We start from the raw sequence: 27,588 nt of genomic DNA, 5'->3' as shown, positions 1-27,588 counted from the left end.
GACCCTCTCCTTTCAGCATCCTTCATCCTTGCAGAAACGCAAGCAGGAGATAGAGGAGACTTGGGAGAGGAGGTCAGCCTACCTAACCCAGGCAAAACGATCTAACTGGCTCCCTACAGTCTAGCCCCAAGTTCACCAATTTTCATATTAGTGTTGGGGCCAGAGACCCTGCTAGTAGTAAAATGCACTTTTGCGTTATGTTGATCCTTATTCCTGTATTTCTCCCTGGGAAGCTCTCAGAGAGTGTTTGCTGTGATTTCAGAACTTGGACGTTCCCAAGTTTCCTAATCATACAATGTCTGTCTGTCTGTCTTTTTCTCTTTGCAGGTGCATCAGCAAGGATGATGTCGTAAGGGGGCCTTATATGTCATTCTGGGGGATTTAGGTAGGTGCCTAGGTGCCCACTGAAGGGTTTTAAGCCAACTTATCAAATAAGCATTTTTATAAGATCATTTGGGCAGCTGTAATGAGACTAGATTGTGGGGAGTGACAGGGTTGGGTAGTGATACAACAGGCAGAGGATGAAATGAAAGGTGGTAAGGACTCCAGCAAGGGAGAGGAGGACAGTGGGGAGTCATAATGACCACAGTGGGGAATCTGATTGGGAAACTGGAGGATACGACTCACCAGCTGGAGAAACTGTTCAATACAGGAAAGACACTGTGTTATATTTTGAATATGGACAGTTCAGGATGCCTCTGGGAAATAAACGTGCTGACCTCCAGTTAGGAGATTTGATACATGGCTCTGGCCCTTGTGAGAGAGATAAAAGCACATGAGTGGTCACTGAAGTTGTGCATTTAGGTGAAATCAACCAGGGAGGGTATTTGGAGCACTAAGGCCAGATAGTTAAGAATGGAAATGTTGGGAACATATATTTGTAAGGTAAGTGGAGAAGAGGAAGAGAGAGAGAATAAAGAAGACTGAAAAGCAATTTTCCAAGACATAAAATTCTTCTAGAATTTCTCTGTGGCTTTAAACCAGGGATCCGAAAACTATGGACTCTGGACCAAATCCAGCCTGTCAATTGTTTAGGATTAAAAAAAAAGAGTTTTGTTGGAACCCAGCCACGTTCTTTCATTTACATATTGTCTATGGCACTTTCATGCTTCAAGGGCAGAGTTGAATAGTTGTGTAGTTGTGATAGAGACCGTGTGACCTACAAAGCCCCAAATGTTTACAGCCCTTTACAGAAAACTTGCTGCTTCCTATTTTAGACATGACATGGTCACTGTTTTTCTTAAATGTCAGCTATAGAAAGAATGGAGAGGACAACTTTAAGATCTTATCTGTCTCTGTTGATCTTTGCAGCCATTAGGAGAACAGAACTCTGATAGCTATAAAATAAGTTCATCAATTCCATGGTAGACTGGAAACAAAAACTGGGGAAAAAAAGCACAAGATATTTTATCAAGGTGGACGGTGACCTCATAATCAATGTCTAATTATAAGGAGAATTAAACAGAATCTAATCTTTGGTTTGGTGGCGTTCACTCAATTTTGGGCAACAATGCTTAAAGATGTTAAAACATTGAGGGTGATATCAGAAGACACTGAATGTCTTGGGAAATGTCAGAACAAAAAACTAAGAACATTTTTTAAATGCCTATGTATAGAAATCCAGGAACTGAAAAAATCTAGCTGCGAAGTTAATATATGTGTGTACAAAGGCACAAGGCAAGAAATTGATTAGCAGATTGAAGGTGGTTGCTGTGTACAGAGGCCTAAATTAGGTTAGCAGCTAAAGGCTGCAGGAAACTCTCACAGTCATCTTCTCCACCATGGCCCCAGGCTTCCTAGTGAGGCATTTTGACAACTAGGTACCAGAACTTTTTTTTTTTAATCATGAATGCTGTTAGGAGAAACTGTGATTTTTGCACACCACTGACATAATACCTAAAATTTCCTATTTAAAGTATCTAAAAGTATTTGGAGCAACATTTGTGAATTTAAGAGAAACAAAATAATCTATCTTCTGGGAAAGACTCAAAGAATTCAAGAGAACTCGATGAGCTGGCCTTGAACTTTTAACCCCTCTTTTCCCATGTCTGCTATGAATATCTACACTTAGAAGCTGGTGCTTATTGGCTGGAAAGAAGGAATACTAATAAATTCATTCTATTGAAGGCTTTATATAATCACATCATTTATCACACCATAAAGGAATAAGTAGATGGTTACTTACTATTTCTTTTCGACAAAGCTGTTTATAGAATTTTTGAGATTTACTACAAAATGAAAATGCAGGACATCTTGTTCAAAATGCAGGAAAAAATACCACTTAAGATACTGAAATATACTCTTTTTCCTTTCTTCCATGATCTTGCTCTCAATTGATCTTGGTGTTTTAATTTGTTATTTAATATTTTTCTAAATAAAGAAAAATTAAAATTTTAAATCATTACCATGTACTATTTATCATTACATTGTACATTACCAGCTTAACATGTAAATATGAGCATTTAATTAGTATGTAGAATCACCGAAATTACAAAAATAGTACAGGCATATGTATTTTGTTCTTACCAGAACAGTAGAAATTCTGCACAAAACTAAAGCAACTGGTTTTATTTTCACTTTTTGATATGTGCACATTCTAATGACATTCTACTTTCAGCTCAATGGTGAGTAAGGAAAGACTGAAAAGGAAGGGAGCTGTGGATTTCCCTATCTTTCCTTGTCCTCCTACGTCATCATACGTGGTTGGCTAATAGGGAATTAACATGTGTAGTAAAGAATACGATAGAGTTCCTTGGTCGTTCGGGTTTCTTAGGAACCACCACAACTTTCTTTCGGCATCTGAAGCAAACGCTGGTTCAAACGAGTGTCCCTCAGGACTGTCAGCGTCCCCAGTCAGTCATGGTCATAACAGCTGACCTTACTCCCACTGGGTCTCCCCAACTCCCACCCATCATGGGTCCACTGGAACTCTGTGCTCAGGGGACACTGTGAGTGCTCTATGTCAACGGCAGTCATGAATAGCCTACTGTGTGTCCCCTGCTCATACACATGCTGAGCTGTGCCATTGGACCTCCCAAAACACAAGTTCAAAGGTAAAATTAAGAATTTTGGAAGAGTGACAGCAGAGCATTAATCCACGTGGAGTTCTTCTAAGTGGGGGCCCTGTGCGACGGTACAGGTCCTATGTCCCAAGAAATCAGCTGGGCTTCAGGTTTCAGTGAGAATCCTACCCAGACCAGCCAGTGTCCCATCATCTCTAGAGCCGTCGGCAGCAGCTAGGAGCTGATGTTGCCTAGACTTCAGACCGATTCTCAGCCCCTCGCTCTGTGTCTGCCTTCTCCACATCCTGCTGCAGCCAAGGTAGTACACAGGCACCCACAGCCTCACAGCTGGCTCACTGCTCAGTCCTCGCAGATCTTTCAGATACACCGAACAGACCTCCCTAAATATGATTTGTTTCTTGCTCGAGTGGCTCTGATGAGGCTGAGACTGGGTATTATGAACATCCAGCTATCAAGAATCAACTAGGGGTTTCTGGTTCTTAGGCACTCAGTTCCTCCAAAGAGACGCCCAGCCCCATGCCTGCCCAAGCAGAGCAGAACCCCACTGGAACTTTGTCACTCCTGTCCCAGCTGGCTTTCATTCTACCAGGATGTCGTGCTGCTTTTGTAAACTCACCCATGCTCAGGCAGGCACAAGGATCCAGTACTCAGATGACATCACCTGCAAATGTGGGTACCCCCCCATCAGTTTTGTGGTCCTGTTGCCCTGTAAGTGAAATAATGTGACTGTGTAGCCTTGTCCTTGAGTCTCCCACAAACAACCACGTTTGGTTCATTTTGTATTAGGTACATCACAGACCTTTAACCCACTCTGAACTTATAACATCTCATCTCCTGGGTTCTAAGTGTCTAAGATTTATCCATATTGTCACTTCACTCTTATAGGGGACCAGAATGTGCCATCTCAAAATACGCCACTTTGGCATAAAGATTATTTTGAGCTGGAGGCAAATGGAAATCAGTAGATGCAGAGAGATGCCTTCCCAGAGCCTCCTCTATCTGACTAAAAAGCAGAAACTTGTGAAAAATGGAGACTGCCATAAATCTCCTCTCCCAGGGAAATGTTATGGCAATGGGAAGGAAAAAAAAAAAAGGAAACTTGACACCGAGATGGACCTGCACAAACCAACCTTGCTCCCTTTGTTTCCCCCATGGATTCACCTTTCTACAGTTTGCCATCCTTGGAAGCCTAGAACCCTTTTCCTTTGTCTTGTCACTTCTCTACAAATTTATTGTTCCAAGATACTGTATAATCCCAAACTCTAACCACTGCTTTGAGTTAGTCATCATGGGGTTTTCCCCCGGGTGATGCATTCTACACTCATTAATAAACTGTCTCTTATTAACCTGTCATTTGTCAGTCTAACTTTATAGGGCTCCAGCTGGAGAACCTAGGAGAGTACAAGGAAAAATAACCCTTTTCTTCCCCTATACTAGCTTCCAAATCACCTAATTTAGTGCCTTTCAGTACTCCCGTGTGTGTGTGTGTGTGTGTGTCTGTGTGTGTGTGCACGTGTGTACGCCGGTGCCAGGGCACAAAATAAGCAAGACAGGGTCTCCACTCTGAAACGTTGGTGGAATGATCAAATGCTTGTCCTGATGACCGTAACTCCATCTTCCTTGAGTCTTATACCTTAGGTCTTATACAGTATTCATCTACTCTGTGATTCACATATTTTTGCCTGAAGATCCTCTTGTGATGAGGAAGAGAACTGAGGGCAATGCTAGAAGCAGCTGCCTGGTGAAATTGCTTTGAAGTCTCGAGTTTTAATCTTACAAATTCATGTGAATTTTGCGTTCTATCCATAAATAATCCAAATTTGTTTTAATATGGATCTGCTTTAATTAAGCTTGTTAAATTACTTAACTTTCCTTTCAAACTTTTCAGGAAAGTTGATCCTCAAGGAAGGTAATTACTCTGTGGCTTTATATAGCACACCCCAAAATTTGTGACCCGTACATTCACTTTATGCTTTCAATTTTTGATTTGTTCAACAAATATTAATTGAGCACTGACTCTATAAAGGTAACATGCTAGGCATTGAGGATACTGGGTTGAGAAAACACAGACCCTTTTCCCAAGCTCCCAAAGCACAGAGTCCAGCATCACCTAAGATGGGGAACTGAGGTAAGGCTAAGGCTATTTCACTGGATTCACAAAATATGTTACCATTTTGTATTTTCAATAACTGAAGCTCATGAAAAGCAGGAACTCAGGTCTTCTGAAACCATTTGTTCAGTGGTCTTTCCAATCCTTAATACTGACTTTATCATTCTTCCAATAAAATATGTCTACATGGGTGCGGTTGGGGGGGTGGGTACCAAGATTGAAGAAAATAAAAAATACGTTTATTTTTAGAACATTTATTGCTCTAACCAGAGTTGCCATGTGGATTCCCGAGTACAGATGAACTCCTTCTCTGGTCAGCTGAACTGAGTTTAATGGCTATGAAATAATTCAGTGCCAGCAGACAGGATGGGCCAATTGACCTTGCTCCTTGTATTCCATTTCAGGATTTTTATGAGACTTTTCCACCTCACTGGAAAGTCGTCTTAGTCAATCAACTTTACTTATTTGGTTTGGATCACTTTCCTGAGGTAGATTAAGATCCAAGTGTGCTTTTGTGTTTTTAACTGTATTAATTGCTTGATCAACTTCCATTTCAGCAAGGCTCAGCGAAGTGCTTCCTGCTTGCATCTCTGCTTCTCTAAAAGCTGCTTCTCTGCTTTTTCCTTTTCTTTGATTAACCCTGCACTTGCCATGCAAATCCTACAAATTTTGCACTCTGGCAAGTAAATTACATTTATATTTGAATTCCGTTAGAAACTTTCATGCGTGATTGAACTTGTTTATGTTCCTCCTTTCTGATCGAGTGTGTCAGATCTAAAATCTGTCCCTGACTCAATGGTATGGGAAAGAAGTCTTATCCTTGCAGAATAATTTCTAAGTAATTCAAAATGGGGAAAGAGGAGGAAAAAACAGTGTTAAAAATTCACTTTTTTTCATTTTAGAAGCAAATGAATTCCTAGAACTGAAAAAGGTTTAATTAAGCATTTTGAAATAATCATCAGTAACCCAATGAAAAAGTAATATATATAAAACCATTTGTATATTTCCAATCCTTGTACTGAGGTAGCAATGTTAACACTTTAAAAGTATGTATCTTTGAAGGGCAAAACAACAATCAAATAGCTCCAGATGGATTTGGATAGTCAAGAGGTCCATGTAATCAATAAGAATTTACCTCAATCTTACCTCAAATAAAATATTGTTCCTGGTATCTATATAGACTTTTTTAAGCAGATAAGAAAGCATGGCATTAGGTGAAAATGGATAAATTCTTTCTGGAGAATTATAAATAACGTGATTGTATGAATAAATAATCCATCTTTCATTTTAGTATAATATTACTAGGTATGTTAAATATATTTTTAATATTCTAAAATAGCACATAATTAAGAATTAATTGATTTACTAAAGCATTTAAAATTTTTATATTCTCTTACCAAAGAAATACAAATTACTTTGGAGATCTCTCCCTACAGAAATGACTGTTCACTTGAGAAGAAGAATGAAGAACATTAAAAACATAATTAGCAACAGATGATAATTTGACCTTTCTCCAAACTCCAGTTACGTAAGGCTGAATTTTTATTATTTCTCATGTCCTACCCCTAATTTCTCAAATTCTCAACAAATGAACTCAACACATTATATATTAAAAACCACCCATTGTCTTTCCTTTGGTCCTATCCAGCTTTTCCAGTCCACTACACTCTGATCAAACTATTGGTCCCCAAACATCTCTACACTTCTAACCTCATGCTGTGGCCCATATATTTCTAACTGCCCTAAAGTAGATTCCCCAGGATCTACACCTACTACCGTCCAGCCTACCCTTCATTTCTCAACACCAGTACCAGCTTCTCTGTGAAGTGGTCCCTGAAAGTTCTCTCCCATCTTTGAAACACTGTATGTGGAATATTCTGAAATGCAACATTAACAAAAAGTATAAACACATGGGCTTTGGTGTCAGACTTAGATTTTCACTGTAGCTGAGCACTGACTGTATGTCCTTGGGCAAACTACCTGACCTCTCAGACTCCGTGTTTTCTCATCTGTAAGATAGGAACAGCAATACACATTTTATTGTGGTGAGGAGCAAATGAGAAAACTAACATAGGACTTTTGGTCCAGTGTCTGTGCAATAGGAAGGGCTCAAGATTAGTAGCTGTTATTATATTATTACTATCCCTCACATTTCATCCATGACAAATTGTATTCGTTGGGAGAGGACAAGTCTATTTCTTTAACTAGATGGTTTTGTTAAGCAAATGTCTTATGTTTCTTTGCTATTATCCATCACAATGTCTAATACAATATCATGGCACTTAATAAAAATTTCTTAAGTGATAATTTCTTCTGTGAATACGTTAAATGGCTATTCATAAGAAAGAAAGAAAGAAAGGGAGAAAAAAGAAAGAAAGAGAGAGAGGGAGGGAGGAAGGAAGGAAGAAAGAAAGGAAGAAAGGAAGGAAGGAAGGAAGGAAGAAAGAAAGAAAGAAGGAAAGAAAGAAGGAAAGAAAGAAAGAAAGAAAGAAAGGAAAAGAAACTCAGCTATTCTCCTTTCTCACACAAGTGTGTGTGTGTGTGTGTGTGTGTGTGTGTGTGTGTGTGTGTGTGTGTCTGGCAACTTCTGGAACGGAATGTCAGCTATTTTTGTATTCCCATAGGAAACATATCAGTGCTTCTAAAGATTGGTCATTCTCACCAATAAACAAAATGTAATTAAAAGTGCCAATACTTTTACACTATTACCAGATAGAAAATAACTCAAAACAAATTTTCTTAATAATAAATTCTTAACAATTTAATCTAGTCAATGATATTTAGCTCGGTATCAAGTTTTCAAGCTTTTTTTAGCTTTAGAAAAATTATAATTTCTGAGTAACTAAAACTTGAGAAATAAAAGACATCTTGCTAGCATAATTTGTAAAGCATTCAGTGGTTAAAATAAGAAAAATTAGCCTTTGAGTGAAACTTAAAACACATTTGTCAAAAGCTAGCAGCCAAAACACAGGAAAGCAATTTATCCAAAATTAGATTGCTTTGAAATCCTAAGGTTAATGGAATCAAGAGAGGGAAAAGGTGGTGAGATAATTTGGCATCGTTAAAACCTTCAACGTAGATGGGGGATAATATAAGTTAACTACATGAACATTAACTGACATCTTAAAATGCTCCAAACAACTGGGAGCTGTTAGAAGAGGAACATAGAGTGATTTTTGTACCTGTCTTTTAGAAAGATAATGTGAAGCCCATTGAAATCTCTTTCTCTAGTAAAGGTTTTTTAACTTATGAATAACTGGACTGAAAATCCAAGTCTACAAAGAGAACACGAGTTTATCTTAATAGGAACACAAGTCCAATTTGTAGAATTACTTGAAAAAAAGTGAATTTTTAATTTGAGTCCTTGAAATATATCTCTGGGTATTATTGGGGGCTTCTGGAGTGACAGAGGGAAATGATGAAGAAATAGAACTATGGTGTTTGGCCATAAGGCTGACTCATAGAACCTGCATCATTTACTTATATTAACGTCATTCATCATTTTATTTATACTCATTCCTTCATTCATTCATATTCAAATGTTTAAATGTGTCTTAAGAAGTATGACCATTGCAACAACTACAATAACAACACAATGGAATCATGGATTCTGCTTTCCTTAAATGGAGATGAATAATAACCATGTTTACAGGTTTATGTTTATGTTCCCTTGGATTGTACTTAGTATTTAATATTTTTAAGTCAAATAATTCTGTTAAAGTGTCTTTTCTCCCCAGGGACCCCTAAGAAACCAGAAAAGTATAAATTAAATATACCAGTATCCAAAGATATAGCATTTATATTTTTTGAAAAGAGTAATATTATTTGTTAGAGATCTTGTTCGGTCATTTATAAATAGTCGCCTTTGTAAAGCAAGAAATAACCTTGTTTAAAAAACCACTGACATTGTTGTTCTATTGTCACCTACTGGTAATTGAAAATGTGTTTTTGTCAGTTCTAGCTAAGATGGAATGTAATTCCTTCTAAGATCTTGATCTTAAATTGGTAGCAAGAAAGCCAAAGAGGAAAAGCAAGAAGTCTTTACTTGTTCTTTGCACAAGTAATTTTGTACTGCCCTTTCTGATAATGTGAGTTATTATTCTTACTGACTCTTGGAAGGCAGCAATAGGCTTCTATTTTTTTTTTTTTTTTTTTTTTACAGCTCTCAGCTCTGTTTTACTCAATTGATATGGAAGTGGGTCTCTGCCTGGCTTTGGAACACACATTTGTAATGTTTATTTTAAAATAAAATCCAGATTGCTTTGTTAGAACAAGCATCTACACACAGTAAATAGCTAAATCCTTGCCACAATCTCTTCAGCTTTGTTTTTTTTCTGCGAGACCACAGATTTGTTCTAGAACGTGTGTAACCTTACAGCCTAAAGTATAACAATGATTGCAGAGAATTAGTCTTAGTCTCAAAATCATGGATCCAGAATAATTCAGACTGTTACCAGCCTCAACTGGAAAACTACCCGAATCTGATGTTTCAGAATGATCACACCCTGCAATGCTTATCTGTATCTCAAAGAGTGCAAACAGAATTTTAATTACACTTGTAACACTGCCTGAGGTAATCATATCACAGAAAATACTGAAGAGCTGTCCTGAAATTCTTTTTTTTTTTTTCTGTTTGAGGGAGGACAGAGGACAGCTAGAAATGAGTAAAATTCTTTCTTCATCACCAGAGAATCTGAAAAATAAACAAGCTGATTTGGAAGAGATTATACCTTCTCATCAGTTAAGGAGTCACTTAATCTTGGAATTGGGATGAATTTATGAGGTCACATAAGCAAATCTTTGCACGAGAGCAACAATTCTATCTTTATTATTCTGGGTAGAGGTCACCCTGACTCTGTTTAAACACGTCTAGAAACTGGGAGTTCCCTAGTTAGCAAAGCGGTCCAGCCCAACACTTCTATAAAGAGTTCTAAATGTTCAAGAGTTCCCTGTATCGAGGCAAAAAAATTCACCTCCCCTAGAACTTCTTTTTATTGTTCTTCATGCTGTCCTGTGGAGTTAACAGAGTGAATCTAATTAACTCTTGTTTCACCCGACCGTCTTTCAAATATTTGAAGATACCTACCATGACCAGTGTTTGTGGGGCAGTGGTTCAGTGCTGTTCATTTTATTTCTTTTGATTTCCTGCACGCTGCAGGGATCCACGGATGGGGTGAGCTCCCACCTCCTTTGTCTTTTTAACCACAATAAAGGTGTCTTTTAAAAAGCCTACTCTTCTGTTGCCTTTGTGTAAGCCCTTTCCTAAGTTAAGTATCACACCTACTTCAGCCCTTCAACATATATGATATTTTATATCTAAGTATATATGGACTTTGATGTTTAAAATGTGTAATCAAGAGGCATATAAGCATTTGGACTTTTAAACAAAAGACCATATTGATGATACCATGTATGAAATAAGTACACATACAGTGTAGGTTAAAAATTAGAATCTTAAATGCCATAGTTTGTTGACATTTAAAAATTGGTTCTTGTGGCATATGGCTGTTGGAAATATAAATCTGAAGCTGAACTATCACATGTTCAACTTCTTCAAGGTAATATGATAAATAAGAAGCAGCACTGATCTGCATACTCATTTATCTAGTTGTTAGTAGAAGGAAATCAGGTAGATATACGTGTAGGTGGGGGTCAGATCTGCAGTACGTCATTCTCAAGAATGCAAATAAACGTATAGTGCATGTTTGGGAAGGTTTCTTGGTAAATTTATTTGCTGAGGCGTTCTGTCATCAACATGGCTACATGAATTATCTGAGCCTGCAGATACTCTTCTGAAACCTGAAACTCCTTTGTGCTATGGACCTAAGAGACATGGGGGGAGAGGGGGGCAGTGGTGGTATGAACTTGGAAAGGTCAAGAGGAAACTTTCTAAATTCTAGACTGTGAGATTTCCCCTGCGGTCCAGTGGTTAAGACTCCTCACTTCCAATGCAGGGGGCACAAGTTCAATCCCTGGTAGGGGAACTAAGATCCCATATGCCACATGGCACAGCCAAAATAAATAAATAAATAAATAAATTCTAGATGGTGACAGGTGGGTGGGCATTCATCAAACTAATTGATCAGTGAATTTCACTGTATATAAACCAGACTTTGACTGGAAAATAAAATTTAAAAAAGCAAATGAATTTTGAAGGAAACTTTCTGAGACCACGTTAGAATATCTGGACATGGCTTTGTTTCCTTGCAAGTGAACCATCACCACGTGGTTTTCCAAAAGTTAATATCTGAGGAGTGAAATACTCAGGATTGTAGGAGCCGGGGAAGGAGGAAACATTAATTTATTAGGGACCTTCCACATATTCAGAGGATGAAACTTGATCCTGTGGCTGCAATGGTGCATAAATCCCATAAAGCTAGTCAGCCATTGGCTAATGTTCTAAAATCCCTAAAGCATTAGTTAGAGCCAGAGAAAGAAATCCCATTTAACTGAGCATCTAAGATGCTTTACTGATAAAGCAAGACCAACAGCTCTGTCCGAGGCATTGCAGCATAGAATTCCCTGAAACTAATGGGATTGCCATACTTTTATTAGCCTTTCTTACAAAGCGTCCATTTAATGAAGATTTGGATAGGAATTAACTTTTTTTTTCCCCTTTGGTGCCCAAAGAACTTCTATCTAGTTAAGGTCACTCCACTTGAAAGTATTTTCCTCGTTACTCCTCAAATGCATCAACGAAACAGAGATCTCAATTTCTTGCCTCAATAAAATGATGCAAATCCCAAATGGGAGAGCTCGATAAACAATGCATGAAGAACACAGAAAATATGCAGAACCCAGTTTCCTGCACCAACTGTAAATACAGTCTCATAAAGATTAATGATTATAGAAAATGTTCCATCAGATAAGACAGGAAGAGTAAGGGCGACAATTTTCTTTTACATAAGATTGTCACAAAAAAAATCCTGGAAGGTACCTACATCTATAATTTTCTCTTTCTTAAGTGTTATTTAAAATACAGAGTCAAAAACATATTAATATTTAGTATTTTCAAAGGGTTACCTCAAACAAAATTTTAGAGAACAAAATGTTAATATTAATTTAGAATCATTATAAGAATATGGCTTAAAACGTTTTACTCTTATATGGTATCCACTATCATTTTGGAGCCAAAGTTTAGGAAATTAAGAAATATCAATTATCAACCGTCAAAGTATGGATTTAAATGTGCAAAATAGAAGAGAAATATATGACAAGATCCTTACTTCAAAGATATTATCTGCTTAGGAGAATAAAATTAACACACATAATCAATATTGAAATGATAATGAGATAAACTGTTAAATAATCTGGTATGAAATGTAAATGTAAGGGGACATAAATTCTAAGGAAGTAAGGGTCGGTATGGTCTACAGTTGTCATACACAATGTCATGGAGAACTAAGGCTCTAAACGGCCTGGAAGGATGGCAAGATCTGAATTGGCACGGTTGAGGAAGAAGAGCAGTTATCTGGGTAGCTTTGGGGTTGTAAGGAAGGGATGGGGCTTATAAGTGCTGAAGAAAGGAGGAAGATGTGACTATTTTAAAGAAGAAATGGATCTTTAAAGAAGGAGGATCTTCAATGCCATAGATCTGATTTGATGTGAGAACTAACCGACAATTTGGGAAGATTTCTGAGTAAGGTAGAAATAGGATGGCAGTTGGAGGAGAAGGCAAAGCAGAGTAGAACAAGTCTTAGACTTAAATCCCAATATCTGGGTAAAACTTATGTTTGCATCTCAGTGTTGAGCAAGGTGAATGAAGGATGTCGAAGACTATAAATCACTACAAACACACAAGGTAGTAATGTTTTAATACCACTCTGAGAGTAGTGTTGGCGGGAACAAAGAGGGTCCAGAGGCAGTTGAGCGTTCGTGAGTGAGGGGACCTGATCAAGTTGATTCATGATTCTATGTGGAACTGAGGACTTAAATATAGGAACTGAAATTATTTAATTTTGTATATTCTAACATCTGGTTTCTATCTAATGAGGTAAATATCTTTCCTGCTTTAATAGTCTCAAAATATATTTCATGTCATAAACTTGTAACTCTGCAGTAGCTGGTATTTTCTGTACAAATACTATTTGTCATAATTTGCTCAATTATTGCCTATCAAAACCCCACACAACTAACACTCAACAAAAAGTTAATGATGTCAACTGTGTCTAACAAAAATATGTATTCTAACAAAACAAAATAACAAAACAAATATATATATTCTAACAAAAATATATATTCTAACAAGGTTCTTACAACTAAAAGCAGCTAAAACCAACAAAAATATATATTCTAACAAAAATATATATTCTGACAAGGTTCTTACAACTAAAAGCAGCTAAAATGCCCACCAAATAGCAATAAGTTGATAATGCTCTAGTTTTTTCATTTTCATCTGAGGGATGAACGTGAGAGAATTTCCAAATCTAAGGTGCTCATCAGATGTGACATGGGAAAAGATGAAGCACATTCTAAGGTTCTTCTATCTGACCATCCAAGAGAATGGAGACTATTATGATAAGACCTTATACAAAGAAAGCCAACATTTTATCCCTAAAAGAAAACTAGCAAAGACTACTTAAAAATGAAATTCCATTAGGAAAGAGAAATAAAGTCCTGTTTTAAATCCATATAAACTGCAGAGGCTGATAGTTGGGAATATAATCTGATGGCCTCTGTATATTTGCACACACACTGTTAGTGGCAAAAAAATATCAGGTGTGTGTATTTTCTCTTTATTTCAGAGAACCCTATGAATTTAAGGCAGGCAAAGTCTATCACAAAAGCTTGCAATAGCAATAAGAGATAAGAACACTAGTAAAGGAAGGCCTTCCTGTAAAAAGCGCCTTAGAAATTTCTCATCACGCAGAACTGATAAAACCTCAACACTCACAAGATGCCACGAATGCCAAGGGCTGAAATGAGATTGCTCCCCAAACAGGATGGTGTCCGGGAAAGTCAGCTTGTAATGAAGGATAAGGTAGGCTGAGCGAGCAGGGTAACAGAGAAGCGTACTTAGTGGGAAAAAAAAGACACACAGAGAACAAATACGTCGCAGCTTTCAGCAGTGAGGCCAACTCCTAAGCAACGGTGAGATGCAAACCAATTAGAAGGGCTCCTCGCTAAGGCCCAGCTTCTCTCTCAAGGACGTTTCCAACTGTCTGTTCTACACTTCTTGGTGTTTATTCGTATGCCAACCGTGTGGTTTGAATTGCATCCCTTAAAAGGTATGTTAAAGTTCTAATCCCTGGTAACTGGGAATGTGACCTTATTTGGAAATAGCCTCTGATGATGTAACTAATATATAAGGAAAAATCAGGTCCTACTGGAATAGGGAGGGCCCTTAATCCAATATGACTGCTGTCTTTGTAATAAGAGAAGAAACACAGAGTCAGACACACAGAGAGACACAGAGAGAACTCCATGTGATGATGAAGGCAGAGATTGTAGAGATGAGCTAATAAACCAAAGAATGCCAAGGATTGCTGGAAAATCCAAGAGCTAAGAGAAAGGCACAGAATAGATGCTTCCCTAGAAACTTCAGAGAGACCATGACCCTATAGACACCTTAACTTTAGACTTCTGGCCCCCAGAACTGTGAGAGCACACATTTCTATTGTTTTAAGCTACCCAGTTTGTGGCTTTTTGTGGCAGCAGCCCTAAAAAAAGAATATACGGACCACGATTGATTATTAGTTGTTTCCTGTGTCTTGCTTTTTTCAATGAGATGGCAAACTCCATGAAGGCAGGGTCCTTATACTATACTCTCCTCATCTGTCCCCCAACCGCAAGAGCCTAGCTCACTTTTATAGTAGAAACAAAGCCCTTCATTGGAACCACCATTGCCTAGCTGTGTTCCAGAGCACAAAGTCTACTGAACAGGTGGTAAATGGGTGCTAAAACCTGTCGACTGCTAATTACCAAATGGATGAAGCCTCCGGAGTGTATTTGTCCTAAAGCAAATCACTGTGTATTTTACTACATAATTGTTTTCTAATGATCTCTATGTTGCCTGCTTCCATAAAATATTTTACTTGAGTGACACAACTAACAAGCATAAAAACAGGACAATTAAAACAAAATGAAAAATGCTGGAGAAAAAAGAAGGATAAGAAAAGATCTACTTTCAGCCATGAGTTATTACAATTGATCAATATCCCTCTGAGCTTACTGACAGCCAAGGAAAAAATGGTTTTATGGTAGGTGCTGGAGAAAAAAGAATACATTTATCTTCACCTGAAGAGTAGAATTTTTTCTTAATGTAAAACTACAGTAAGTCCCCTACATCCGAATGAGTTCTGTTCCCAGAGTGTGTTCATAAGTCCAATTCGTTTGTAAGTCCAGCAAAGTTAGCCTAGGTACTCAACTAACACAATCGGCTACATAGTACTGTAATGTAATAGGTTTAGAATACTTTTCACACAAACAATACATAAAAAACAAACACAAAAAATAAAGATTTTTAATCTTACAGTACAGTACCTTGAAAAGTACAGTAGTACAGTACAACAGCTGGCATACAGGGGCTGGCATCGAGAGAACAGGCAAGAAGAGTTACTGACTGGAGGAGGGAGAGGAGGTGGGAGATGGTAGAGCTGAAGGATCGTCAGCAATAGGAGACGGAGGCCAAGCTGCAATTTCACTCATGCCTGACGTTGATGGAACGCACGTTCGCAACTTGAAGGTTCATATGTAAGGGACTTTATTAGAATTTTTATGAGAATTCTCAATGCCACCTTTTATGTGAACTCAGTATATATTCAAGAAACTAAATTGTTAGTTTCTTTAATAACTATTTTGCAGAAGATGTTGACGTGTTTTGTGAATGGACATTTCCTAAGTAACTCCTAAAAGGACATGGAGGATATTTATGGATTTAGTCATTCATTCATCCCACAAGACTTTTTTAACTGCCTAAAATGTGTCAGGCACTGTCAAGGTGCTGAGATCTAGATACAGTCCCTGTCCTTAAACAACTCTCTGATTAGTGAGAAGACAATTCATATGATAGATACTGTAATAAAACATGGTAGGCACAAAAACAAAAACAAAAAATGAATAGAACATTGAGAAACATGGAACTTAGCCCAGGACATACAGGAAGATGTGATTTCAAATAAGATTCAATAGGAGCTAAAATTCCAATGTCCAGTTCTTCCTGGTAAGTTGGCAGTACTGAGGCAATCTAGAGAACAAAGCAGAGGTTGAAAATTAATGACCTATGGGCCACATCTGACCAGTAGACGTGTTTTGTTTTGTCACATAATGATTTAGCATTTTTTGGTACATTTAAACATTTAAAAATTATTTAAAAATTGGATCTCTGGCTTCTTTGAAAATTGGAAGACCTGGTCCACACAGCAACAGTTGACTACATGTGTTGATGGTCTAGGTTTGGAAAAGCACTGCATTGGATTTTCTCCAGCAATAATCGAGAATCTTCAATCAACTCATGGGGTTTGTGGAGCAGATTCATATCATGGGTAAATTCTCTAATGAGCTCCAAGTGTTAACACTCTGGCTTTTCTAAAGTAACTTATGTTTATAGATCAGAGACACGCACCTTGCACAGTTGTCATTCTGTTGTAAAAAACTTAAGCTATGGTTTTATTAGTACCTGAGTGGAATGTCAAGCTACTGTCAACCAAAATGAGTTGCACGGGTACCTGCAAAATATACATATGTTGTTTTTCCTTCAAAGGAGAGGTTCAATCTGTTCCAACAACTGAATGAACAAGTGCTCCAAACTCCAGAGTTACACAGCACCTAATACAGCAAGTGGATTTGGATCACAAAGGATGGTAATGACAAAAGCCACTATTTTCAGAGCATTTAATAATGTGTCAGACATTGTGTTTCAGGCTTTATCTACCTTTTCTCATTTAATCTTTACAACAAACATATGTGGTCTAAGTTATTATCTTCATTCTACTGGCAAGGGACCTGAGGCGCAGACAGAGATTCAGCAACTTTCCCAAGGTCACAGAGCTGGTACATGGCGAAGCTGGAATTCAAATCTAGGTCTGTCTAACACCCAAATCTGAGCTCTCAAATCCTTGACTGTATACTATCTATCTCCAACATCAAAGATCAACACAAAACTACAATGTGCATAAACTCTGCATATGTGTGTGTACACACATCTATATGCACATACTTAAAATAAATACTATGTGTGCCCAATATTTTAACAGTTATGACAGACACATCTTGTCTGAAATAGTTTTCAGAATTATGTATTTGATGAGATTTTGTGAAGTAAATGGATTTACCACATTCCATTTACAAAGAGCTTGGTAATCTGGAGATTCATAAATCCAAGGGGAAAGGTCAAATGGTTTAGAAGACGATATTGGAAAAACTGGTTTATTATATTGAAAATAATAAAGGTACCTAAGATTAAATGCAGATTCAAATCATAATCAGACCACACTTGGCATGTATTACATCAGCAAAATTAGAAAGCTGGAAAAAGTCAAGTGTTAGTGAGGATGTGGAAATAGAGCAGATATTCTCAACCTTACTTGCATATTGGAATCACCTGGGAAGCTTCAAGTACTACTGCTGCCTCAGTTCTACCCCCCGAGATTCTGATTTAATTAATCTGTGTTACGGCCTAGGTGGCTGCAGCTCAAAATCCTCCCATGTCTTTACAGTCTGGGTGCCTGAGCACCACTGGGATAGAAGAACTGTCGTTGGGTACCGATGCCTGGGTAGCCAATCTGGAGAGCAATCAGCGCTACTTACATTACATCTACATAAGCCACACGATCCAGCAATCCGGCTCCTGGAATATACATCCCAGAGAAGATTTTACAACAGCTTAGAGGACATACACACAACTGCGTCCATCCCAGTGTGGCTATAGGACTGGAGACAATCCGATTCGTTCACCCATCTCAGGGATGAACGAATACTCAGGGGAAACATTAAGCAGTGTCTGGCAGGCAGGGGAGATGTCTGGGTGTGGCACACAGAGTCATCAATGTATAGATGGCATTTAAAGCCACAGGGCTTACTGAGATCACTTCGGACTAGACTGTACACCCTTGAGAGAGGCGAAGGCCAAACCTCAGCTATTCCTACATTTAGGGAAATGGCACCGAAAAAAGGAGTCAACAAAGGAGAATGAAATGAAGTGGTTGGTGAAGAGGAGGCATAGGGGGAACGCGGGCTCGGGGGAGCCTGGAGAAGCAGGGAGTGACCTCCACGTCACCTGCTGCCGACGAGTCCAGCAGGCGAGACTCTGGCAAGTTGCAGGTTATCTTCCATGACCTTGATAAGAGCGATCTCTGTTCTGTGGGAGAAGCAAAGCACCAATTAAGATGCATGGGAGAGAATGGGAGTTAAGGAAGAGAAGGCGGTGAGTCAGTTGACCCTTCTGAGGAATTTTGCTAGGAAACTTAAAGAAAAACATTATGGTCTCTAACTATCTAGTGGGAGATGTGGAACAAGGTGAAACTTGTTTTAAAAGATGGTTATTATTAAGACATGATTGACAGTCCTGGGGAAGGAGCTAGTCAAGATGATTTGATTGATGTTGCAGGAGAGGAAGGGAGCAAGGTTCTTGAGAAGACGTGAGGGGATGGATTCCAACGCATACATTCAGGACAGGCTTTGTGGCTACTGGTGCAGGTTGGTTGGTGGAATGGGGAATGAAAGGAACAGTTGCTTGTTTCTCTTTTCTCTGTGAATGTGAAACGTAGCCATCAGCCAAAAGTGAGAGGGGCAGGGAATGTGGGAGATCTGAAAAGAGAGAATCTGTGAAAGAGTCACCTCGTTTATGAGAGAAATACTGCTGTTGGCTGGACCATTCCTGCCGTGATAGAGGTCACAATGTACATGCTATTTTCCTAAAAAGCCTCTTCTTAGTGCTTTAATACTTATAGCCCTTACCACGTTATGTTGTCATTATGTTTATTTGCCCCCAGGTTCGCTCTTAGCACTGCCTCGGTCAGGATCTGGGTTCAGAATTAGAACCCAGTGCCTGGCTCGGTATTCTCCCCAGACATTTTAAATGAGTTGTTACGTGTGTATGGAAAGGCCCTCCATCAACAGAGCTGATACCTGCTTTAAGTAGATTTTGAGGCATAAATGATTATTTTCAACCAAGTCTAAAAGTGCCCTCTCAAGGACGGAAATAAATAAAAGCTAATTATCAAACAATCACCTTGATTAAAGATTTAAGCATATAATTCCTTCTGAAACAATCCCACAAGTTGTTTTAAAACAATTGTAGCAATAATTGCATATAAATAGATATTCACATTTAACTTTCAGAGAGTTAGTAATGGAGAAATGACTCATAAGGGTGCACTCTTCCCAGTCCAGACTTTGTAGGGATAAAGTCTTAGCAAAACCAGTGTCTCTTACCATTTAAGTCAATGAGATAATGTTTAGAGTGAAGTCAGTTTAGAAATATATTACCTTATTCTAGACATTTATGGGTTCCATATACTCTTGATAGACTGCAACTTTTTTCCAAGCTATATCCAGATTTGGAGGAATAAATTCTCATTACATGTTCCAAGTAATCCTTTAAAAACTGACATCAGTGTGGGTAGCTGACACTTAGATGCCCTTAAAATTACTTTGCTTGAATGTTGGCTGTGAAACTATAGCTATATGCATGAGATATGCATGAAAAAATTTTTTAAGCTGGATCTGTCATAAAGACTCTCTTTAGGCCCCATTCTTTTCACACCAGGAAGAATTTTTTTAGCTATTGAAAAATATGTCCCAATCACTTTCTAGATGCGGAAGAAAAAAATAAATAAAACATTTGTCTTTTGGGGCTTAGAATTATATGATTATAGTTAAAAAGGCCTGACTTGTGTTAAAGTATAGATTTCTTTCCTTCCTTCCTTCCTCCTCCCTCCCTCCCTCCCTTCCTCCCTCCCTTCCTTCCTTCCTTCCTTCCTTCCTCCATTCCTTCCTTCCTTCCTCCCTATCTTTCTTTTAAACAAACATTTATCAAGGGCCTACTAGGCACCAGGAACTGGAGATATAAAAACAAGATACATGAAACTCATACTCTGTTGGAACAGAAATATACACCAATGAATAAGACAGAGTAATATGTATCATAGGAGAGAAATAAAATTCTCTGAGAGAACAGCAAGTGAGGGAATTTATATTTTTTAGAATAAGGGTAAAGAGCTGGAGTTGTGTCAGAAAAGTCTTCAGGGAGAGGGTGACATCTGAATTGGACCAGTTGACAGATACATAGAAGAATAGATTAAGGTAACTGATAAATCAGTTTAAAGAATCATAAAGGAATTTTTGATGGGATACAGTTGATTATTTAAAAATGTGTTAATTCTCAAATATGTGATGTTTTTGAAACTATTTTACTGTTACCAATTTCCAATACAATTTCATTATGGTTAGAGATTTTGAAATTTATTAAAACTTACTTAGTGGCCCAGCACATGGTCTATTTTGGTGAGTACATTCTCACTTATAGATGCAATGTAGTATGATGTTGTTGAATGTACTGTTCTATGTGGAATCTAAAATAGTAGAATACATAGAAGCAGAGAGTAGAACGGTGGTTACCAGGGGCAAAGAGGTGGGGGAAGTGGGAAGATGTTGGTCAAAGGGTACAAGACTGCAGTTATGTAGGATGAATAACTATAGAGATCTAATGTACAGCATGAGAACTATAGCTAATAGTACTGTATTGAATACTGGAAATTGCTAAGTAGATTTTAGGTGCTCGTGTCACACACACACACACACACACAAATGGTAGCTATGTGAGGTGATAATTCGTTTGACTGTAGCCATCATTTCACTATATATATATGTATACATCAAATCATCATGTTGTACATCTTAAATATAACACAATTTTTATTTTAAAAAAATAAAAACAAAATAAAATAAAAAGGTTTAGAGGAAAAAAAGTCAATTAGGTCATTGTGGTTGACAGTGACTTTCAGGCCTTCAGTGTCATTCCTGATATTTTTTGCTCAGTTCTCAATTGCTTAGAGAGGTGATATTTAAAATCTTCATCCATAATTTTTATCTATTTCTTCCTCTAATTGTCAATTTTACTTCATGTATTTTGAAGCTTTTTTATTAGTCACATATACTTATAATTGTTATATCTTCCTGATGCGTTGACCCTTTCGTCATTTCAAAATATCTCTCTTACCCTGTACTCTTTGTCTTGAAGTCTACTTTATCTCACATTAATATGTCCATGGAATACTTCTCATGCTCAGTGTTTGCATAGTGTATGTTTTTCACCCTTTTACCCTCAAGCTATTTGTGTCTTTATATTTAAAGTGTATCTGTTATAGATAGCATATGGTAAGGTATTGCTTTTCCATTCTGTTAGTCTCTGTTATTTAAGTGCTTAGTCAATTAACATTTACTATAATGCCTGATATGTTTAGATTTATGGTTACCATTTTACTGTTGTTTTTGGTTTCCATCTACTTTTTGTTCCTCTTTTCTTCCTTTCTTGATATCTTTGCGGTTAAATAATGTTTTTTTAGAAATTAAATTTGTCTATTAGCTTTTTATAATGCTATACCTCTTTGCATTATTTTTAGCAATTGCAATAGAGATTACAATAAACATTTTTTAATTTTCACACGATTTTAGAATCAATATTGTACTACTTAATGCCAAATGTAAGTACCTTGAAATGATGTAAGTCCGTATATCCCCATCACCACCCTTTTTGCTATGTTTGTCATACTTATTACATTTATGTATATTACAAATGCAATTAAATGTTATTTTTTAAGTAACTCATATTTTAAAGGTATTAAGAAGAAAATTTTTCTTTAATATTTACCCGTATGTTTATTATTTCTAGTGCTCTTTATTTTTCCTGAGAATGTAATTTTCCTTCATTTCACTTCAGCCTGAAAAACTTCCTTTTACAATGCTTTGTAGTACAGGTCTGAGGATGATGAATTCTCTTAGGCCTGGTTTATGTGCAAATTTCTATATTTTTCTTTTGTTTATAATGGACATTTTTGCTGTGCATCTAATTTTGGGTTTTGCTTTCTCTTCCACTCCCTCTAGCACCTTGAAGATATCATTCCACTGTGTTTTGACCTTCTTTATTCTAATGAGAAGACTAATCATTTCTATAATTTCCTATATTGTTGTTTTTCTGGATGTTTTCAAGATTTTTTTCTTTATCTTTGGTTTTCAGCAGTTTGACTCATGTGTCTAGGATGTAATGTAGTTTTCTTTATATTTATGCATCTAGTCTGCTTGGATTCACTCAGCTTCTTGAATCTGTAATTTTTGTATTTCATCATATTTAGAAAATTATGGCTATTATTTTTTCAAATATTTCCCTCTTTTTGCTCTCCTCTATTTCTGGGAATCCAACTGTACTTCTGATATTAACCCACAGGTACTGAGGCTCTGTTAATTTTTTTCTTTTTCTTTTCCTATTGTTAAATAACCTCTATTGATGTATCTCTGAGCTCACTGATTCTTTTGCCATCACCAATACATTATTTTTTTAAATTGTATTTTCAGTTCTAGAACTTACATTTAAATCTTTTTTAAATACCTTTATTGAGGTATAGTTTACATCCAATAAAATTTATTCATTTTAACTCTATACAAGGAAATGAATTTTAATGTTTACAGAGTTGTGCAACTATCACCACAAACTAACTTTAGAACATTTTCATCATCCCCAAAGGCAATCTGAATTCTCAATTTTCTTCCATTCATCTAGATGTTTATTCACATGCCAGTATCCTACTCTCTTGATTGTAGTAAGTTCTGAAATCAGGAGCTGTTAGTCTTCCAAGTTTGTTCTTCATTTTTCATTCTTGTTAATAGTTAAGAATAGTTTCTATCTCTCTGCTGAGATTTTCTAATTGTTTATCATGAGTATGTCTTTATATATGTTCTTAATAATTGTATTAGCTGCTTTACAACTCTTACCTGTAATTCCAGGATCTCAGGGTTGGTCTCCACGCTTTCCTTTTCTCTTGAGTCTGGGTCATATTTTGTTTTTTTGTATGTCAACTAATTCCCAGCTGTGGTCTGGGCATTGTTCATGCTGCATTATAGAGACCCTGAAATCTGTTATATCCTTCAATGTTATCATCCAATAAATGTAAAAATTATGATAAAAGTAGAAACTCACTCTGAAACTCCTAATAAATAATTGATTCAGATACCAATCATCAATGGATAAAATATCAATTACAGTAGGATAGTTGCATAGGATCTATATACAGACTCACAGATTACTTGCTAATTGCAAAGTGAAAAATGTAGTTTACAGTAAAGTGATCTTAATCCCTAACTCAAGTGATCAAACTAGGGTCACTAGCAATAAGGGGCAATGTTACTTTATATGCTTCCTGATATGAAGTACACAGCTTCATGTCTGAAATATTCTGTTAAACATATTTAATATGAATCTAATTAAACCTTTAGCCAGCTGATAGGAAATATAATGGAAAGAAACAAGGTAAAACATCAGGAAGAAACAATAAGACAAATCTGAAATGTGTAACACTTCAAGACAACAGGTCAGGACTCACTGGAAAGTTAATTTCATTAGGTTAAAAAAAAATGCAGGGGCTTTTTTCAGATCAAAGTAGACTAAAGAGGGCTTCCCTGGTGGCACAGTGGTTAGGAATCTGCCTGCCAATGCAGGGGACATGGGTTCGAGCCCTGGCCTGGGAAGATCCCACATGCCGCAGAGCAACTAAGCCCGTGAGCCACAACTACTGAGCCTGCGCGTCTGGAGCCTGTGCTCCGCAACAAGAGAGGCCGCGACAGTGAGAGGCCCGCGCACGGCGATGAAGAATGGTCCCCGCTCGCCGCAACTGGAGAAAGCCCTCGCACAGAAACAAAGACCCAACACAGCCAAAAATAAATATAAATAAATAAATAAATTTATTTACAAAAAAAAAGTAGACTAAAGAGATATAACCAAATGCAGTGTAAGAACTTTGATTGGATCTTGATTTCAAAAGGCCAGTTTTAAAAGACATTTTTTTTTTTTTAAAGCAAAACAACTGATGAAATTTGCATAGGGAAGAAGATTATATGATCTTAGGGTTTTTTGGTTAATTTTATCAAGTATGATAATGGGCATTTGTTTGTACCGGGAGGTGTGTTTTTTTGGAGATGCATACCGAAGAATTTAGAGGTGAAATGTCATGATATCTGTTAACTCATTTTCAAATGATTCAGAAAAACATAGAAAGATTGAATATCTATCAAAGTAAATCATGTATGATAATACTAAACAATTGTTGAATCTAGGTTATGGGTGTATCAGTGCTCACTGTATTATTCTCTCAACTTTATTATATGTTTGAAATTTTTCATAATAAAATATCAAAGGAAAAATGTCTTTTCAGCACGTGCCCACCCAACAGCTATCAGACTTCTAGGTAAGAACTGATCCCAACACACTTTTGCTGATCTGACTCCTACCAAGGCTTTGTCATTTATTTCCATGCCAGCACTGCCTGTTTCTGTCTTACCTGGGAATTCTGTCTTTATCCAGATATAACATCAGGCGGAGAAAAAAATTTGAGACTGAGAGAGAAGCTTCCACTGTCTCTGGGGCCTTCCATTATGGTGGATTATAAAGACCTGATCTTATCTCCCAGATCTGGATATAAGCATCCCATCCCATCCCAGCTGCCTGCTGCATCCTTGACCTGATAGTGCAGAGCTCAAGCCTATGCTGACCCCAGAGCGTGACAGCATTATTCCAACTCCGCAGTTTGAAGAGAACTCCTTTTGAGCGTATTCTATCAGTGATTCCATCTTTCCACTGCCCAGGAAGGTCCTCCCCAACCCCCAACCCCTTCATCCCTGAAATAAAAGCCGTTGAATAGTTCAATCAGCTTCATTAGGTGTCTGGTGTCAAGTGCTATTATAATCTCTGCTGTGATTTGAAGATATTCCATCACTTTGTTATTTTTCAGCTCCTAATTGCACCCTATACTTTTGACATCTCTATTGGACTGATGTTAATGTCAAGTTGTCCTGATTCATGTGCTCTATTGAAATCTGGTACTGAGGCAGCTAAAAAAATGAATCGGTTGAGGACTTTTTGAAGTGCTCTGCCTACGAGCCTTTTTTTTTTTTTTGACTTCTGTAGCACCTAGAAGTAGTTTTATTTTTGAGAAAAGAATAAAGGCTTATGAGTTTGAAATTTTTCATGATGTTAGAAGTGCTGATACTAATGTTCAAATTAGAAAGGGAGAAGTCATGAGAAGTAGTACAATAATACTTAATAGTAAGTTTTTGGACAAGTTAAAATGACTCAAAATATTTTACACACACAGACATCCTGAAAATGGAAAGAAGTTCAAAAGAAGAAAATAAAAACTTACTATAAATAATCCACCCCCCCCCCCGTTTGTTATCTTATTTTGGACAACTTTAGAGATGTTTTTTGCATACAAGTATCTACTTTTTCATTTTTTATAAAGAAAAGGCAATGAGACAGTATACATTTATTTTATAATCTACTTTATATACATCATGTACCACTGGCTTCTTTTCATGATAGTAAATATAGAAGTTTATGATTTTTGTGGTTTTGGAGTGTTCCCTTCTTTAATAATTAATTTAAATAATTTCCTACTTCTGAACATTTGCACTGTTTGAAAAATTTTCCTTAATGGCTTCATGTGTCCAAAAACCCACTCTTCCCCACCTAAGCCAACCACTCCAACAGTCATCTCTCTAGCCTTACCTTGTAAAATTCCAGCCTATTGCCTCCCAAGGTGAATTCTATGACAAACAAATTCTTTGACGTGTAAATTTGAGAAACTTGAATAACAAAGGAAAGTGGTCTTTATTACTCATAGATTCTTGGGATTCTTACTAAGGTAATAATTCTTGGGTATCTATGAGAGAGGGATGTGGCAATCATCTTTTCCCAATCTCATTTCCTCACAGAACGTTTCAAGGACCGAATGTTCCACAGAAAGCACTTTAAGGCACAGTGCTCTGATCCCATGCAATCACTGACTTTCATTCATGTCTATTTGGGTATTTTGCTACCAGTGTAAGGTCAGACTTTTTTCCCAAGAGATTTAGCATTTTTATAGTTATTAATTAATGAAAAACTTCAAGTTCACTTCAGTGAAGGAGACATTTATTGGGTATTTACTATGTGCCAGGTATTGTGTAAAGATAAAAATACTCATAAAAACCAAGTCTTTGAGCTCCTTTATCATTGGGCCCAAAGAATAATTAATAACTTTAGTGGATGTTTAGTATTTTGCTGTTCCAGTTCTGGCCAATCCAAAAGTCATAATCTCCTAGGCACAGACACTCCATTGAAGCCAATCAGGTGTAATCTGGGGCTATTGCGATTGCTGGGAAAGAAGTACCCACTCCTTCCTCTGGATTTGAACTTGGGAGAAGCGGGTTATGGGGCTGCTGGCAACTGTTTTTGTCACAACTCAAGGTCTGAGGGTCAAGTCAAATGAATAAATGTGAGCCAAAAGGTGGAGCGCAAGTCCCGATGAGCTGGACCCAACTGTTCTTGATCCACGTGGGGTTTAGGTACATGAACCAGTCTGGGCTGGGTTTTCTGCGATTTACATACAAAAGGGTCCTCACTAATATGACATTGTGCTTCTTCCCTTGTGGAAAATCACTCAAAATATGTTAGGAAACTTTGTTGGCTGAGGATGAATGTAATTTGGTATTAAATGAATTCCTTTTTGATGATTTAGAAAAACGTAGAGTGAATTCTAAAAATTGTTTTTTAACTAAACCTTTGATCTCAGCTTGTTTTCTTATGACTTGACCTATTTTTCCTAAAAGTGGAAGCACAATGAACTACGATTAATTGAGGGTTTCATTTGGGTTTAGTTTTAGTTGATAAAGTCCTCCCTGTGTATAACCATCTCAGCAAATGACCAGATAGCCTACATAAGTTTAAGCAATCCTTACTGTTTCTCTGAAATGGGGGGCATTATTGTTACATGATTCTCCATGAGTTGTATTTCACTGAAGTCTGAAGGAGTCCACTTGAAAAATGGGTTACACCAGATAAATCTCCGATTCTGAGACTCCCTGTATTCTAGATAAACTAGAGAGTCCCCCAGTAACCCTATCTTAATAGTATTTTTATTAGTTATTTATTCTACTCATCCCATCCTGAGGTTCTGAGTTAGAACACTTCCACCCAGGTGGAATCGGCCAAATTTCCATTTTGGTAATTGATCGTATTTTTAATCTTAGATCCTTGGGCTTTTTCTCCCCAGAGTTCAAACCCAGTATCTCTAGCAACAACATACCATTTGTCCATTTAGGTTTAGACTGGCTTTTGCAGACAGACTGGTCTAGAAAATTTACAATAATAAAAAATGGTAAGTTGTGGTATTTGTCAGCTCAGATGAAATAGGCCTACAAGTTTTAATGCTCTTATTTAAACAGCTGTGATAAATATATAATTGTATTACATGAGTTTATAATACT

The sequence above is a fragment of the Balaenoptera physalus genome (assembly GCF_965194825.1).
Source record: "Balaenoptera physalus genome assembly, chromosome: 9".
Lineage (NCBI taxonomy): Eukaryota > Metazoa > Chordata > Mammalia > Artiodactyla > Balaenopteridae > Balaenoptera > Balaenoptera physalus.
The sequence above is the reverse complement of the archived record's forward strand: the minus strand, read 5'-3'. Positions refer to the sequence as shown.